Genomic DNA, 14,864 nt, shown 5'->3' with positions numbered 1-14,864 from the left:
TAGGCCAAGTGATCACAGCAAATGACCAAGTGATGACAGATAGATATTAAAGAGAAGAGGGCCCAAGACTGAGCCCTGGGGAATGCCAGTGAAAACAGAGCTAATCTCAGACCTGAAACCAAACTGAGAACGGTCAGTGAAATAGGATTTAAATCACTTTAAAGCTGTCCTCGACACCAAAATCTTTTTCAATGTGGATGACTAATATACGATGATCAACAGCAGTATCAAAAGCGGCTCTTAAACCAAGAAGGAGGAGAATTGAGTTACTCCAGCATCAGAACCCATCAACAAATCAATACTAACTTAGACCAAAACCGTTTCAGTACTGCTAAATTTATGAAAACCTGACTGAAAGGGCTCAAAGATGAAGTATCAGATGGATTAGAGTGTATTAATTACTACATGAAGCAGCTTCTCGGCTCAGAAGAGCTCCCTCCTGTGGTTCAGACTGTGGTTTGACTGTTTCAAACGTGTTCATTATACAGTGGGCTCCAAGAATATGAAAATAATAATAATAATCAATACATTTCAAGGTCACTAATAAAATAAGCACATTTGTGACACTGACCACGCAAAGATTAGATTTTCCTGCTTCAACTGAAGTAGCCAACAACATGCTTTTTGGAATATTCTCAAGTAATGCTGGATAACATAAGTGAATTAAAAGCATTGCAATGAAAAACTCTAAAATAGAGGCATTTTCACTACTGGTCGCAGACTTTTTGACTCCACTGGATGTGATATTGATAATACATGCCTCTGTTTTTTGTTCAATTATATTTATTTGTTCACTAATTAGTCAGTGTGTTGCTGCTGTTTGACTGAAAAAATTTTATTCCATTTTTAAGGTAAAAGGACTATGTAGTTGAATTTCTTGAAATTTCGCACCAGAGCCCCCTGGCCAAGATGGCCGCCGTGTTCTCATTGGTTAATTGTTTGGTTTGGCACAAGTGTTCCTTGTTTGTAATTAGTTTTTTCTGTGTATTTAAACCCTAATGTTTGCCAAGCATCTTTGTCTAGCTTTGTTTTATGTTACTCACTGTTGGTGAGTGTTCTGTGTTATAGTCAAGTCCTTGTTTTTTTTAAATGTTTTGTTTAAGTTTGAATTAATAAACTGCACTTGGGTTCTTCAACGCTTGCCATCAGTGGACTCCTTTGTAACAATATTTTAAATTATAGCGTGTTTGTCTTGTAAAAGTGGCCTTACATGACCAATAATTAACAAGTTAAAGCTAAACTAACATTTGCTAAAATGGTAGTTCTCAGAGAAAAGCAAGAGTATACAGCATATTATATTTATTACATATGCTTTAAATTGTGCATCATGATCTTCTGGCTTCAATCTAATTTCTCAGTGAGTTTTTGTAGTGTGCAGTTGTGTTTCCTGTCACTGTGGGCTCCAGGGCACAGTAGTACATGGCAGAGTCTTTGACTTCTGTAGAAGAGATAGTCAGATTCATATGTTTGTTGGCTTTATCAGCAGCAGCGGTCAGGCGGAGAGAGGGCTCTGATTTGGGGATGGTCTCAAAGAACAAAATGAGGTGCTCAGGTTTGAATCCGGGATACTGACGGTACCACTGCAAACTCTTAACAGTGCCAGTGTAGTTGCAGTTCAGTGTAACATTTTCTCCTTCCAAAACATGATTCTCTGTGCGGAGTTGTGTTATCACGTCTGCATCAGCATTCTCTGATTAAAACACACACACACAAATATTATTTGTAATGGACTAATTCAGATTGTCAACAGGATAAGAAAAAAAAAACACTTCCACAGTTATTGTAATGAATCACTCACCTCTTAGAAGAGAAGATATAATGAACACCAGGAGCAACATCTGCACTAATAAGAGACAATGACTCTGAGAGTCAAGACTTACAGTTACTAGAGTAGAAGTGACTCAATGTAAGTCTGTCTGCTCTGTTTTTAATCTGAACTGAGACTGAACTACAATGGTTCTAGAGCTCCACCTTCTGGCACAATGCACGTCAGATCACTAACATCTGCTAGCATGGTAGTTCTCAGACAAAAGCAACACTATGTTAGAGGGGAAAGACTGAGACACTGCAGGGGAAGAAGCTCCTCCCTCTTAGAAATATGACAATACAATATACAAGACTCATGTTTTTGTGCAGTGTAGATGGTTTTCCTGTGACTGTGGGCTGCAGAGCACAGTAATACAGAGCAGAGTCTGATACAGCAGCAGAGGAGATCTCCAGATCCACACGCTTATCATCGAGAACACCTCTCCAAAGTGCCAGACGCCATCCAATGTGAGCATTTGCCCACTCAAGTCGGTTATGATGACGATCTGCAGTCCGGTCGAGACCCCGATGAGGACGACGAGCATGCAGATGAGCTTCCCTGAGACGGTTTCTGACAGTTTGTGCAGAAATTCTTTGGTTATGCAAACCGATTGTTGCAGCATGATAATGCACGGCTCTGTGTTGCAAGGATCTGGGATGCTCTGGATCGGCATATACGACAGCGTGTTCCAGTTCCTGCCAATATCCAGCAGCTTCACAGCCATTGAAGAGGAGTGGACCAACATCCCACTGGCCACAATCAACAACTGATCAACTCTATGTGAAGGAGATGTGTTGCACTGCGTGAGGCAAATGGTGGTCGCACCAGATATTGACTAGATATGGATATGGACCCCCCCAATACAGTAAAATTGCACATATTTTAGAGTGGCCTTTTATTGTGTCCAGCCTAAGGCACACCTGAGCAATAATCCTGCTGTCTAATCAGCATCTTGATGTGCCACACCTGTGAGGTGTAGATTATCTCGGCAAAGGAGAAGTGCTCACTAACACAGATTTAGGCAGATTTGTGAACAATATTTGAGAGAAATAGGCCTTTTGTGTACATAGAAAAAGTTCAGCTCATGAAAAATGGGGGCAAAAACAAAAGTGTTGCGTTTATAATTTTGTTCAGTGTAATAATAGTAAAAATAAAAATACTAAAGTTCTTTGTACTTGATTCGTTTTTCAACAATCTACTATTTTACCCTTATTTGAATCATATTATTTTTCACTTCTACTTTTACTCAAGTGCAAATGTTCAATAGGCGACTTTTCCACCGATGCAAAGAATAGACTATGAAAGTTTCTGCATGGTGTAGTTGTGTTTCCTGTCACTGTGGGCACCAGGGCACAGTAATACAGAGCAGAATCATCCACCTCCGTTAAAGATATTCTCAAATTCATATGTTTGAGTCTTTTATCAGCCACAGCGAACAGACGTAGCTCGGCCACGGACTGATTGATGCTCTCAGGGTGTAAAATGAGGTTCTCAGGTTCGGATCCGGGATACTGACGGTACCACTGTAAAGTTTGAACATTGCCGCTGTAGTTGCAGATCAGTGTAACATCTTCTCCTTCCAAAACATGTTTCTCTGGGAGGAGTGGTGTTATAACTTCAGCATCAGCACTCTCTGTGTAAAACAAGAAAAGAAGAAAGAAATCATTACAATTCATGGGCTAATTAAACAGGTGTTTTACTCATTAACATTAAATATGTATTTTGCTATTCTTTTTCTATTTTTTTATTATACATCACCTACCCTCAAGAGGAGAAAATATCAAAAAGACCAGGAGAAACATCTTCACCAGCAAATAACAAAAAGGCCTTTAGTGGCTTTCCTTAACTAACTCAGTTTATATCTGTGCTTTGTGTTTAAATGATTGACCTGAGAGCGCCACCTTCTGGCAGAAAGTGTGTTAAAGTGGGACTCTAGTGTAAATCACACATCATTGGCACAGTCACAACCTTTTACTGGATGTTTCTAAAATAACAAACGTGGGCAAAGGTTTATTGACTATTGTTGGTTCATATTTTGCAGTTATTGTACAGCAACATGATGAAAACACCACCATAAGAATCAATGGTGCCTTCAACCTTTGACTCAAACTGCTTTTACAGGTGTGTAATGATATGTAACTATTGAAGCATTTGATTTATTATTTAAGGGTTGGAAACTGAGAATCGTCTCTTATTCAGAAACAGGTCAATTTTGTATGTCCTGTTCTTGCTCATCTTAGGCAAAGGAAGGAGTATTTGCTTTAAATGTGTTTAGGAAAGGACTGTCACAATATGGTTTTATTTGTCATATGTTTAATATCAGGTCCCAATAACAATATTTTTGTCAAAGCTTTCTGACTGAAAGAAAATAAAAGACAAATAAATCTGTGAATAAGTTTGTCAGCTAGTCTATCAGCCTTGACATGTTAAGTTATACCATTGGCCAGATTTTGTGCAAAGGAAACAGGTTTCCTGTCACTGTGGGCTCCAGGGTACTCACAGAGTTACTCACAGATACTCACAGAGTTTTATTTCACTTGTCAATTTTGAAACACTACTTTCCACATGATTACTTGATTCAGTGGAGTGAACACACTCAGTGTGTGTCTGAATATCATGTGTGATCTCTGTCTGCTGCTAATGTCATGTTTGTGTGCAGTGTTGCAGTGTTTCCTGTCACTGTGGGCACCAGGGCACAGTAATACAGAGCAGAATCTCCCATTTCTGCCTGAAAGATGCTCAGATGCACACGTTTGTGTTCTTTATCAGCCACACATGAGAGCCGAAGTGCAGGCTCGGACTGGGCTCTGAGCTCAGTGGCAAATATGAGGTACTCTAGTGGAGATCCTGGATACTGGCGATACCACTGAGCGATGTAAACAGCACTGTAATCACAGGACAGCGTAACATTGAGTCCTGCTGTGACATGCTTCTCTGAGACCAGTGGGGTTATTGTATTTGCTTCAGCATTCTCTGAGTCAAAGAAGAAACAAATATCCTTTGCGTTCATTTAAATGAAGATACATATGTTTTTCACACTGAATATATAATCATTGGATCAAATGTCAAAAAATGATAAACTGACCTTTGAGCAGAGAAATAAGAATGAAGAGCAGAGACAACATCTGACCAGTGAAGAGACGATGCGTATGAAGAATCACGGCTGCACATTTCCTCTAAAGATGGCTGGATCTGGGGAATCACATGTGAATCAGAGCTCCTCCCTCTGGCAGAATATGGAGAAGACGAGATATGATTGCTGAAGTTATGATTGCTCAAAATTCTGGCCAGTTGATCATACCGAGAATTTCGAAATCAACTGCAGGCGGTCGATCCTTTTCCTATTTAGCTCCTAAACTCTGGAACAGTCTTCCTAGCATTGTTCGGGAAGCAGACACACTCTGTCAGTTTAAATCTAGACTAAAAACACATCTCTTTACTGTGGCATACACATAAAACACTTTTTCAATGAAATGATTGTTAGGCTGCATTAACTAGGTCAGCCGGAACCGGGAACACTTTCCATAACACCTGATGTACTCGTGACATCATCAGAAGAATGGCATCTATTAGTCTCTCTGTTTATCCCGAGGTTTACTGCAGTCAGCCAGATCCGGGCCGTATCCAGATCAGATGGTGGACCTGCGCCCAGAGAAGACCAACACATGACCCTGAAGTGTCTGCAGAGACCGCGTCAATTAGATTCCCCTGAAACGGCCTCATCGACACGGCATCTCAATAAATCCGTCTCTGGCACGATGACTCCGATTGTTTGAATATTACAATTTAATAATTGTTAAATCGATATGTCATCCTCAATAAACCCGTCTCCGGCGTGTTGCCTCCGATATTTCGATTATTCCTATTTAATAATTATTTAATCGACACATCTTCCTCAATAAACCCGTCTCTGAAGTGTTGCCGCCGATCTTTCGAATATTCCGATCTATTATGACCTCTGACCTGTGAAGTTGCCAGAATAATAATCATACGCTGCTTGTTAATTGGCCAGAGGAGAACTGCCCCCCCGACTGAGCCTGGTTTCTCCAGGGTTTATTTTCCTCCATTCTGCTCCTGATGGGGTTTTGGTTTTCTTGCCACTGTTGCCTCTGGCTTGGCTTGCTCAGTTGGGGACACTAAATCATCAACTAAATATCCAAATAAATCTAATTATTAACCTGATAAGCTTCATGAGCGCGTGCACGGGTTGAAGCGCTATTTTTAGCACGAGTGTAATGTTTGTTAATAGATTTAACGTAAAAAAACATCATTAATCTTGACAAACTATATATCATTCTAAAGGTCTAAACCTCAAGCATCGAGGACAGACCACTGTTTTTCATTGAAAAGCTTATAACGGCTGTATTTTTGCATCAATGTAAGCAATACACATCAACGATTTTATAAATAAAAACAGAGTACATACCTTTAGTGTCCTAATTACGAGCCACACACGCATCCATTGCAAACAATTCCAGAACGAATGGAAAGGTGAGGGTCCACTGAATAACATCCCATAGAGCATTTTAATCCAACGAAACAATAACGGTGTAATATTGATGGTTAATCCTTTGTTTACATTGCATTTCTGCGGAGCGAAGTATCATACTAGACTGTTATGCAATAAAATAATGCACCAAAAACAGTCTCCCGGTAGAATAAAGTGGCATGGGTTTAAAGCTTAGAATGTTACGAACAAAATCCAACTAACCCCACTCAAAAACATGCAAAGATAGCCGCGATATAGTCAAAAATATCCAACCATAGCGATCGTTTTATCTGATGTCATGACGTGCTCATCCAATGATAATGTCTGTTTATCTGGAGCCAATAAAAGCATTGAATCGTCATGACTGACAGAAAATGTAGCCAATGAGCACACGATTCCAACGAGACCTTGCATGTGTATGTTTGTCACATGGGCGTGAATATTTATTCATCTGAATGTGCCAATGTGGCGCTATCTCCGACGAGATGCTGCGAGCCTGACACCCCCCATCTGACAGCTAAAAGCTAACGCGCTAGTAAACAAACAGAGGTCTCTTTGTAGTAACTGTTTGCTAATCTTACTAACTGGACGGAATGTATTATCCAATGGATCGTCAAAAGAAGTTTTTATTGTGCTGAAAATGCTTTATTTGAGCTCACTCGAAGCAGCGATGTGAAAAAGGAGAGTGAACACAGCGGTGACGGTGCTTGTTGACAGAGAAGTTGATCCAATAACATACCGGTGAGTTGCTATGTGTAGTTGTTTATGTATATTGAGAATGTGTGTGAGAATGTATGTATTTTATTGTTTCTGTGTGCTAGAAAAAATGCAATATACCAGTATGCATTATACATATGCTGATATTTTGCATTTTTCCTAGCACACATGGGGAAAAAGTATATAATTTTTCCCCATGTGTGTGTAAATAAAACATATATATATATATATAACACATGTAATTGTTTATATATATATATATATATATATATATATATATATATATATATATATATATATATATATATATATATATATATATATATATTTATATATATATATATATTGAGACTGTATTTATTTTATGTTTTTCCTGTGTGCTAGAAAAATTACAATATACCAGTATGCATTATACATATGCTGATATTTTGCATTTTTCCTAGCACACATGGGGAAAAAGTATATATAATTTTTCCCCATGTGTGTGTAAATAAAACATATATATATATATAACACATGTAATTGTTTATATATATATATATATATATATATATATATATATATTGAGACTGTATTTATTTTATGTTTTTCCTGTGTGCTAGAAAAATTACAATATACCAGTATAGATTATACATATACTGATATTTAGCATTTTTTCTAGCACACACAGAAAAAAAAAAAATATATATATATAATATATAAAATGCATTTTTTTCCCCTGTGCTACAAAAACGAATTGACGAAAAAAGAAAAGTTCTGGACGGCCGACCATCTGTGTGATTGTTGAATGCTCACTGTATCACCGGCCATTATATTGATTGTAGGACTGTGTGCGAATGTATGGGCCGCCGTCAATATGAATGCTCACTGTATAGCCGGCCGTTAGATTGATGCTTGGGCTGTGTGAGAATGTATGGGCCGCCGTCAATATGAATGCTGTCTAACCGACTGCCCATCAGTTTCATTGTTCATGGGATGGCCTGTAATTAGAGTGAATGATGACAGTGTGATTGTTGATTGAATGGGCAAACTATACAGAAATAGGACATGCAGTGCTAATTCTCATTCCTTTCCTTGCCATTCTACAGGCATCAGGTTGAGTCTTCAGATGAGCTATGGCATCCAAGCACCAGCCAACCAGCAGAAAAGAGAAGAACGCTTTCAGATTCTTCAAGATCTGCACCTGCTGTTGTAGACCTGAATCCGCCAGTAAAAGGCCAGTAAATGTTTTTTTTTTTACATTTGCAAATTGTGTGTGTTTTTATAGCTATATATTTATATTATATTGTTATTTATATTACTAGTTATATTTATAGTTATTATACTTATATTACTTGTTGTATTTTCAGTTGCAAAGAAGTTTAGCTCTTTTTTATTAATATTTCATTTTTATTATATTTTTATAAGTTCTGTTGTACAAATAAATCACTTATACAAAGTCTTATGGTTCTGCCTATTATTTTATAGTTGAAAAAGCATTCAAGCATCATATATGATGGCTAAAACAGCTTGCAGTACACTTCATAACATTAGGTTATCAAGTCTCCTGTAGGTTTCTTGGCACCTGGACATATTCTTAGAAAAAAGCATGCAGGAACCCCATTTTTCATGATATCTTCGTCAAATTTTAAATATAAACTGATGAGACTTGTGCCTTTCAATTCATTAACTAACTGGATTCCTCCAGGCTTATTTTCATATATTTTTACATCAAATAATAAAGTGTTCATTGTAGCACAAATCATCTTCAAGACACTTCAACTTCTATAACTGTTTGTCTTTCTAAGTTTTTTTCTACTTTAATGTTTGGGTAATAAACTGTAAAGTGTCTTCTTTTTATAGATGTCTAAATTGTGCATGTAGTGCAAATTGTTCAGCAACTGCAATTGTTTTAGTTGGGAGATGTCATTTCTGGGGATGTGCCTCAAGCAGGCGGAGGGAGAAATGGAACAGACATAGTCTTGGAAAAAAGCTTGCAGGAACCACATTTTTCATTATATCTTCCTCAAACTTGAACTATAAACTGATAAGTCGTGTGGCTTTCAATCCATAACTGAACTGGATTCCTCCAGGTCTATTTTCATATATTTTTACATGAAATAATACAACATTCTGTGTAGTGCAAATAATTTTTGAGGCATTTCAACTATTATAATTTTTTATCTGTTTGAGAATTATCAACTCTGATTGCTTTTTAGTAGAGTCCCAAGTGTCTTCTTTCCAAAGATACCTTAATTGTGCCTGTAGCACACTGTTCTCAGGAGCTATAATTGTTTTAATTCAGGTAGGTCGTTTTCAGCTGTGAGCCCCAAAGTGGGGTTGCAGTTTAACAGGTTAAACTAAATTAACCATATATACTAAATTACTGATCTAATTACTGTTCTAATGCATACATTGTCACTGTATGATAATTGAAATGAGCTGATGACATCACCGCTTTCTCCAGAACGGCTGTACGGCTGAATACAATTCTGTTGCATTATTTTCCTGTTTAACACTGTGAAGCTGCTTTGAAACAATCTGCATTGTTAAAAGTGCTATATAAATAAAAATGACTTGACTTGACTGAAGTGAGGGCTGGGTGAATGATCTAAAGCAAACTAACAATATCTTGCAGCTCAAATGTAAACGTCAACCTCTGACCTTTGAGCAGACAAAGACAAAACTGACCTGCGCAAAAACAACGACAGAGAATTAATCTGCATGTGAGATGAAACTCATAGATTGCAGGATTACACTATTAGATAAACTCACAAGATGAAAGACTGTCTCTTCTGTCTCACTTTAAGTCATACAGCGCCACCTCCTGGCAAAACAGTTTTCTGTACAATTTCAGTCAAATGGGAGATGTGAACCTTTGATTATGAATTTATATGTTATGATGTGTTTCAGCAAAAGCACAGACTATTGTAGTGATGATACATTGGTATTTGGGACAGGATGAAGTGTCAGAAGCTTCTCCTTTCTCTAATGATGGCATGGGGGGTTTGTGTATAGTGTGTGTGTGTGTGTGTGTGTGTGTGTGTGTGCGTGTGTGTGTGTGTGTGTGTGTGTGTGTGTGTGTGTGTGTGTGTGTGTGTGTGTGTGTGTGTTTTTCCTCAGGTTTGTGTACGGTGTGTGTGTTTCCTCAGGTTTTTGTACAGTGTGTGTGTGTTTCCTGTCACTGTGGGCACCAGGGCACAGTAATACAGAGCAGAGTCTGCCTGTACAGCAGAGGAGATCTTCAGATCCACACGTTTAGTATCTTCATGAACTTCAGCAGAAAATCTGTCTGGTCTATCTTCACTCATAGCTCCACGTGGGAAGATGTAAAGGAGGAACTCCGGTTTGGATCTGGGATATTGTCTGTACCATTGTAAATTATGTACAGCACCCGTATAGTCTTTGTAACTGCAGGACAGAGTAACAGCGTCACCAATGAGTCTGTTTTCATTCCCTGGCAAGGGTTTTATTGAATCTGCCTCTGTGTGGCCTATACATGGAGAATAAAAACCTGGTTAGAGAAATCAAACTGTAACTAAACTGTAGAAAGCAGTAGTAAACGTAATATTTATCTCACCAATAAATGTCCACAAAAAACCGAGGAGAGTGAAAATAATCATGATAGCAGAAATCTGAAGGAGAATCTGAAAGTCTTGAGTATCATTCAGACTGAAGACTGACAACCTCCTTCAGATGAAAACGCTTCTACATCTGATATGAAGCTCCGCCTCTGGTGAAGTTATTTACTCCAAACAAACACCTTCAGACCTTCATGAATCACTCAGGACTTGCAAAGTGACAGTATTTATGTTTTTACCCTCTAAAAAGACTTTGGTCATGATAGAAGGTTCTTACATGCGTCCGTCTTAAGGCTGTTCTCAACATTTATATATCTGTATACTTTTGTGTTATTTAAGTTATTAGAGCTTTCCTATGAATGAGACCAACTAAATACCAATGTCACCAATAAACTAGTGGTGACAGATAAATATTAAAGAGAAGAGGGCCCAAGACTGAGCCCTGGGGAATGCCAGTGAAAACAGAGCTAATCTCAGACCTAAAACCACCCATAGAAACATATTAGAGATTAAAGAATTTCAAAGATGAAATATCAGATGGATTAGAGTTTATTGATTACTACATGAAGCAGCTTCTCGGCTCAGAAGAGCTCCCTCCTGTGGTTCAGACTTCAATGACTGTTTCAAACGTGTTCATTATACAGTGGGCTCCAAGAATCTGAAAATAATAATAATAATAATAAATACATGTCTAGCTCACTAATAAAATAAGCACATTTGTGACTCTGACCATGCAAAGATTAGATTTTCCTGCTTCAATTGAAGTAGCCAACAACATGCTTTTTGGAATATTCTCTCTAGTAATGCTGGATAACATAAGTGAATTAAAAGCATTGCAATGAAAAACTCTAAAATAGAGGCATTTTCACTACTGGTCTCAGACTTTTTGACTCCACTGGATGTGTTATTGATAATACATGCCTCTGTTTTTTGTTCACTTATATTTATTTGTTCACTAATTAGTCAGTGTGTTGCTGCTGTTTGACTGAAAATTTTAATTAAATTTTTAACCTCAGGGTTTTTCTTTGCAAAGGCTTTCAAATGTGTTTACAATTTGATTCAATATATGACAGGTATGTTTTTGTGCAGTGTAGATGGTTTTCCTGTGACTGTGGGCTGCAGAGCACAGTAATACAGAGCAGAGTCTGATACAGCAGCAGAGGAGATCTCCAGATCCACACGCTTATCATCGAGTCTGATGGACATATGCGGCTGAGGTGGAGAAGCTTTGGTGACATATTTAGAAGACTCAACAATCAGCAGCAGAAACTCTGGGGTTGATCCAGGCGTCTGCCGGTACCAGTGGAGACTGTAAGCTGATCCATCATATGTACAGGACAGATTGATGCTGCTTCCTTCAGTTAAAACTACAGATGGTTGCTCTGGTCTGATGACATTCCCATTCACTTCACCTGCAAACACATTCAACAATCAACCAATGCAATGGATTTATTTATTTTAGTGATGTTCTGGAATACGGTCTAAAATGTGTGATAAATAGTACTTACAATAAGAAAGGATAAATATTAAAACAGAAGAGATGAGGGACATGATTCTGTAGTTGGAGTTCAGATTCTATCAGTATGAAGGTAAGGCATTGTTGTCTCTTTGTTTTATTCTGCTGCGGTCGACAAAACATTGAGCTCCTCCCTCACAGACTGTACCTCCTGCTCATCTTACCCTACAAATACTGACTGTACAGGAAGAAGTTGTACTCAACCTAAAAGAGGCATTATGTCAGTCTGATTCATCTGATATTACACTGATTATTGAGTGGACACTCAGTGTTGGAATAAGTTTTAAAAGCATGTTCAACTTGCCCTGATTCGCTGAAATATTAACCATTAATGGTATTCGACTACCTCTTAATAAAGATATGAACAGCACATTAATACTTGAAACATCTGATGGTGTTCAGTGCCACAGTTTTTAAATCTGCATTGTGCATCATGATCTTCTGTCTTAAGTCTAATTTCTCAGTGAGTTTTTGTAGTGTGCAGTTGTGTTTCCTGTCACTGTGGGCTGCAGGGCACAGTAGTACATGGCAGAGTCTTTGACTTCTGTAGAAGAGATAGTCAGATTCATATGTTTGTTGGCTTTATCAGCAGCAGCGGTCAGATGGAGAGAGGGCTCTGATTTGGGGATGGTCTCAAAGAACATAATGAGGTGCTCAGGTTTGGATCCGGGATACTGACGGTACCACTGCAAATTATTAACACTGCCAGTGTAGTTGCAGTTCAGTGTAACATCTTTTCCTTCAAAAACATCTTTCTCTGTGCGGAGTTGTGTTATCACGTCTGCAGCAGCATTCTCTGATTAAAACACACACACACACACACACACACACACACACACACACACACACACACACACACACACACACACACACACACACACACACACACACACACACACACACACACACACACACACACACACACACACACACACACACACACATATTATTTGTAATGGACTAACTCAGATTGTCAACAGGATAAGAAGTAAAACACTTCCACAGTAATTGTAATGAATCACTCACCTCTTAGAAGAGAAGATATAATGAACACCAGGAGCAACATCTGCACTAATAAGAGACAATGACTCTGAGAGTCAAGACTTACAGTTACTAGAGTAGAAGTGACTCAATGTAAGTCTGTCTGCTCTGTTTTTAATCTGAACTGAGGCTGAACTACAATGGTTCTAGAGCTCCACCTTCTGGCACAATGCAGGTCAGATCACTTTTGCTATAACATCTCATCAAAAGAAATAAGATGTTATTGAAGAATATTTGGCCTATTAAATTATACAGTAAGAAGACTGAATAAAATGATTGGAACAAATAGGCTATTTCAAAAAACATATAAACATTAAATTATTTTTCTTAATATAAGGACTCACTGTCCAGAGAGATCTGACTGATTGCACAATTTATGTTTACTGTGCAAAGAAATCAATTCCCAAACATGTGATAGTCATTTAAACAAAGTCTCATCTGCAGAAGGCTGTCCTGTCTATAGACCCCTGCGGAACTTTAGTTTGATTAATTTAGTTTGATTAATGTTTGTATAATTAATAATGATTTATTTTCAAGCTTGGAATTTCTTTACAAGCTGATGTCAGCGACCGCCTGATTGTTTCGAGAAATGTTTTTCCAGCATGCAAGTTCATATGGTGTACGGGTTAGCTTAGCATATTTGTAATGTCTAGTGTTTTGGTTTTGTTTCATGTCACGTTTATGGCCCTGTCTCAAATGGCACCCTAAACCCTCACGGTCTTCCTCTGAGTCAGCACTTTTTTTCTCAATGCTGCTGCAGGTGAAATATAATGTGGATAACATTGAATAAATATATTTTCATCAGGTTAAATACTCATAATTGATCACTCAAACCCTTTATCTAAACTCATTCCTTAACTGTCGGACTCGCACATCCGTCATGTTTGTAGTTTTTAAACACTTTTTATCCGCGTTTGTAGTTCTAATCAAATCCTCGTCCAACTTGCAATGGGTTGTGGGTAATATCAGCCGTTAGAGTGTGCATCGATCCACACTTCGAATTCAGACCGGAAATAGTAGACCGTCCAGGAATCTTTGGAATACTCTTTTCAACATACTACAATTTGGGACATACTAATTCTAATTTCAACTACTATTAAGGACGGATAGTATGCGAATTGGGACGCAGCGATTGTCTAGCTTTGTTATGTGTTACCCGCTGTTGGTGAGTGTTCTGTGTTATAGTCAATTCCTTGTTTCTTTTATGTTTTGTTTAAGTTTGAGTTAATAAACTGCACTTGGGTTCTTCAGCACTTGTCATCAGTGGACTCCTATGTTACAGAAAGCTAGACCAGCAAAATGGACCCAGCAGTTTTTCAACTCTTGAGTCTATGTGAAGGTAAAAGGACTATTGAGGACTATGTAGTTCAGGGTTCCTCAAACTCGGTCCTGGAGGGCCACTGCCGATAGAGTTTAGCTCCAACCCTGATCAAACAAAACCCTGTCTCGTCTCAAGATGGCCGCAGCACCAGAGCCCTCTGCCAAGATGGCCACCGTTCTTCAACGCTTGCCATCAGTGGACTTCTGTGTTACAATATTGTAAATTATAGTGTGTTTGTCTTGTAAAAGTGGCCTTACATGACCAATAATTAACAAGTAAAAGCTAAACTAACATTTGCTAAAATGTTAGTTCTCAGAGAAAAGCAACAGTATACAGCATATTATATTTAATACATATCCTTTAAATTGTGCATCATGATCTTCTGCCTTAAATCTAATTTCTCATTGAGTTTT

The 14,864-nt window shown here is 38.1% G+C and overlaps 1 gene segment (V, D, J or C); it reads right to left on the bottom strand.

Moving 5' to 3' along the window:
- Positions 1-4,421: 4,421 nt before the first annotated feature.
- Positions 4,422-4,817, bottom strand: LOC307127938 (T cell receptor alpha variable 21-like). The segment is given in 1 exon: positions 4,422-4,817.
- Between the last annotated feature and the right edge of the window lie 10,047 nt (positions 4,818-14,864).

This window comes from Gobio gobio (genome assembly GCF_949357685.1).
Source record: "Gobio gobio genome assembly, chromosome: 6".
NCBI lineage: Eukaryota > Metazoa > Chordata > Actinopteri > Cypriniformes > Gobionidae > Gobio > Gobio gobio.
The sequence above is the reverse complement of the archived record's forward strand: the minus strand, read 5'-3'. Positions and strand labels throughout refer to the sequence as shown.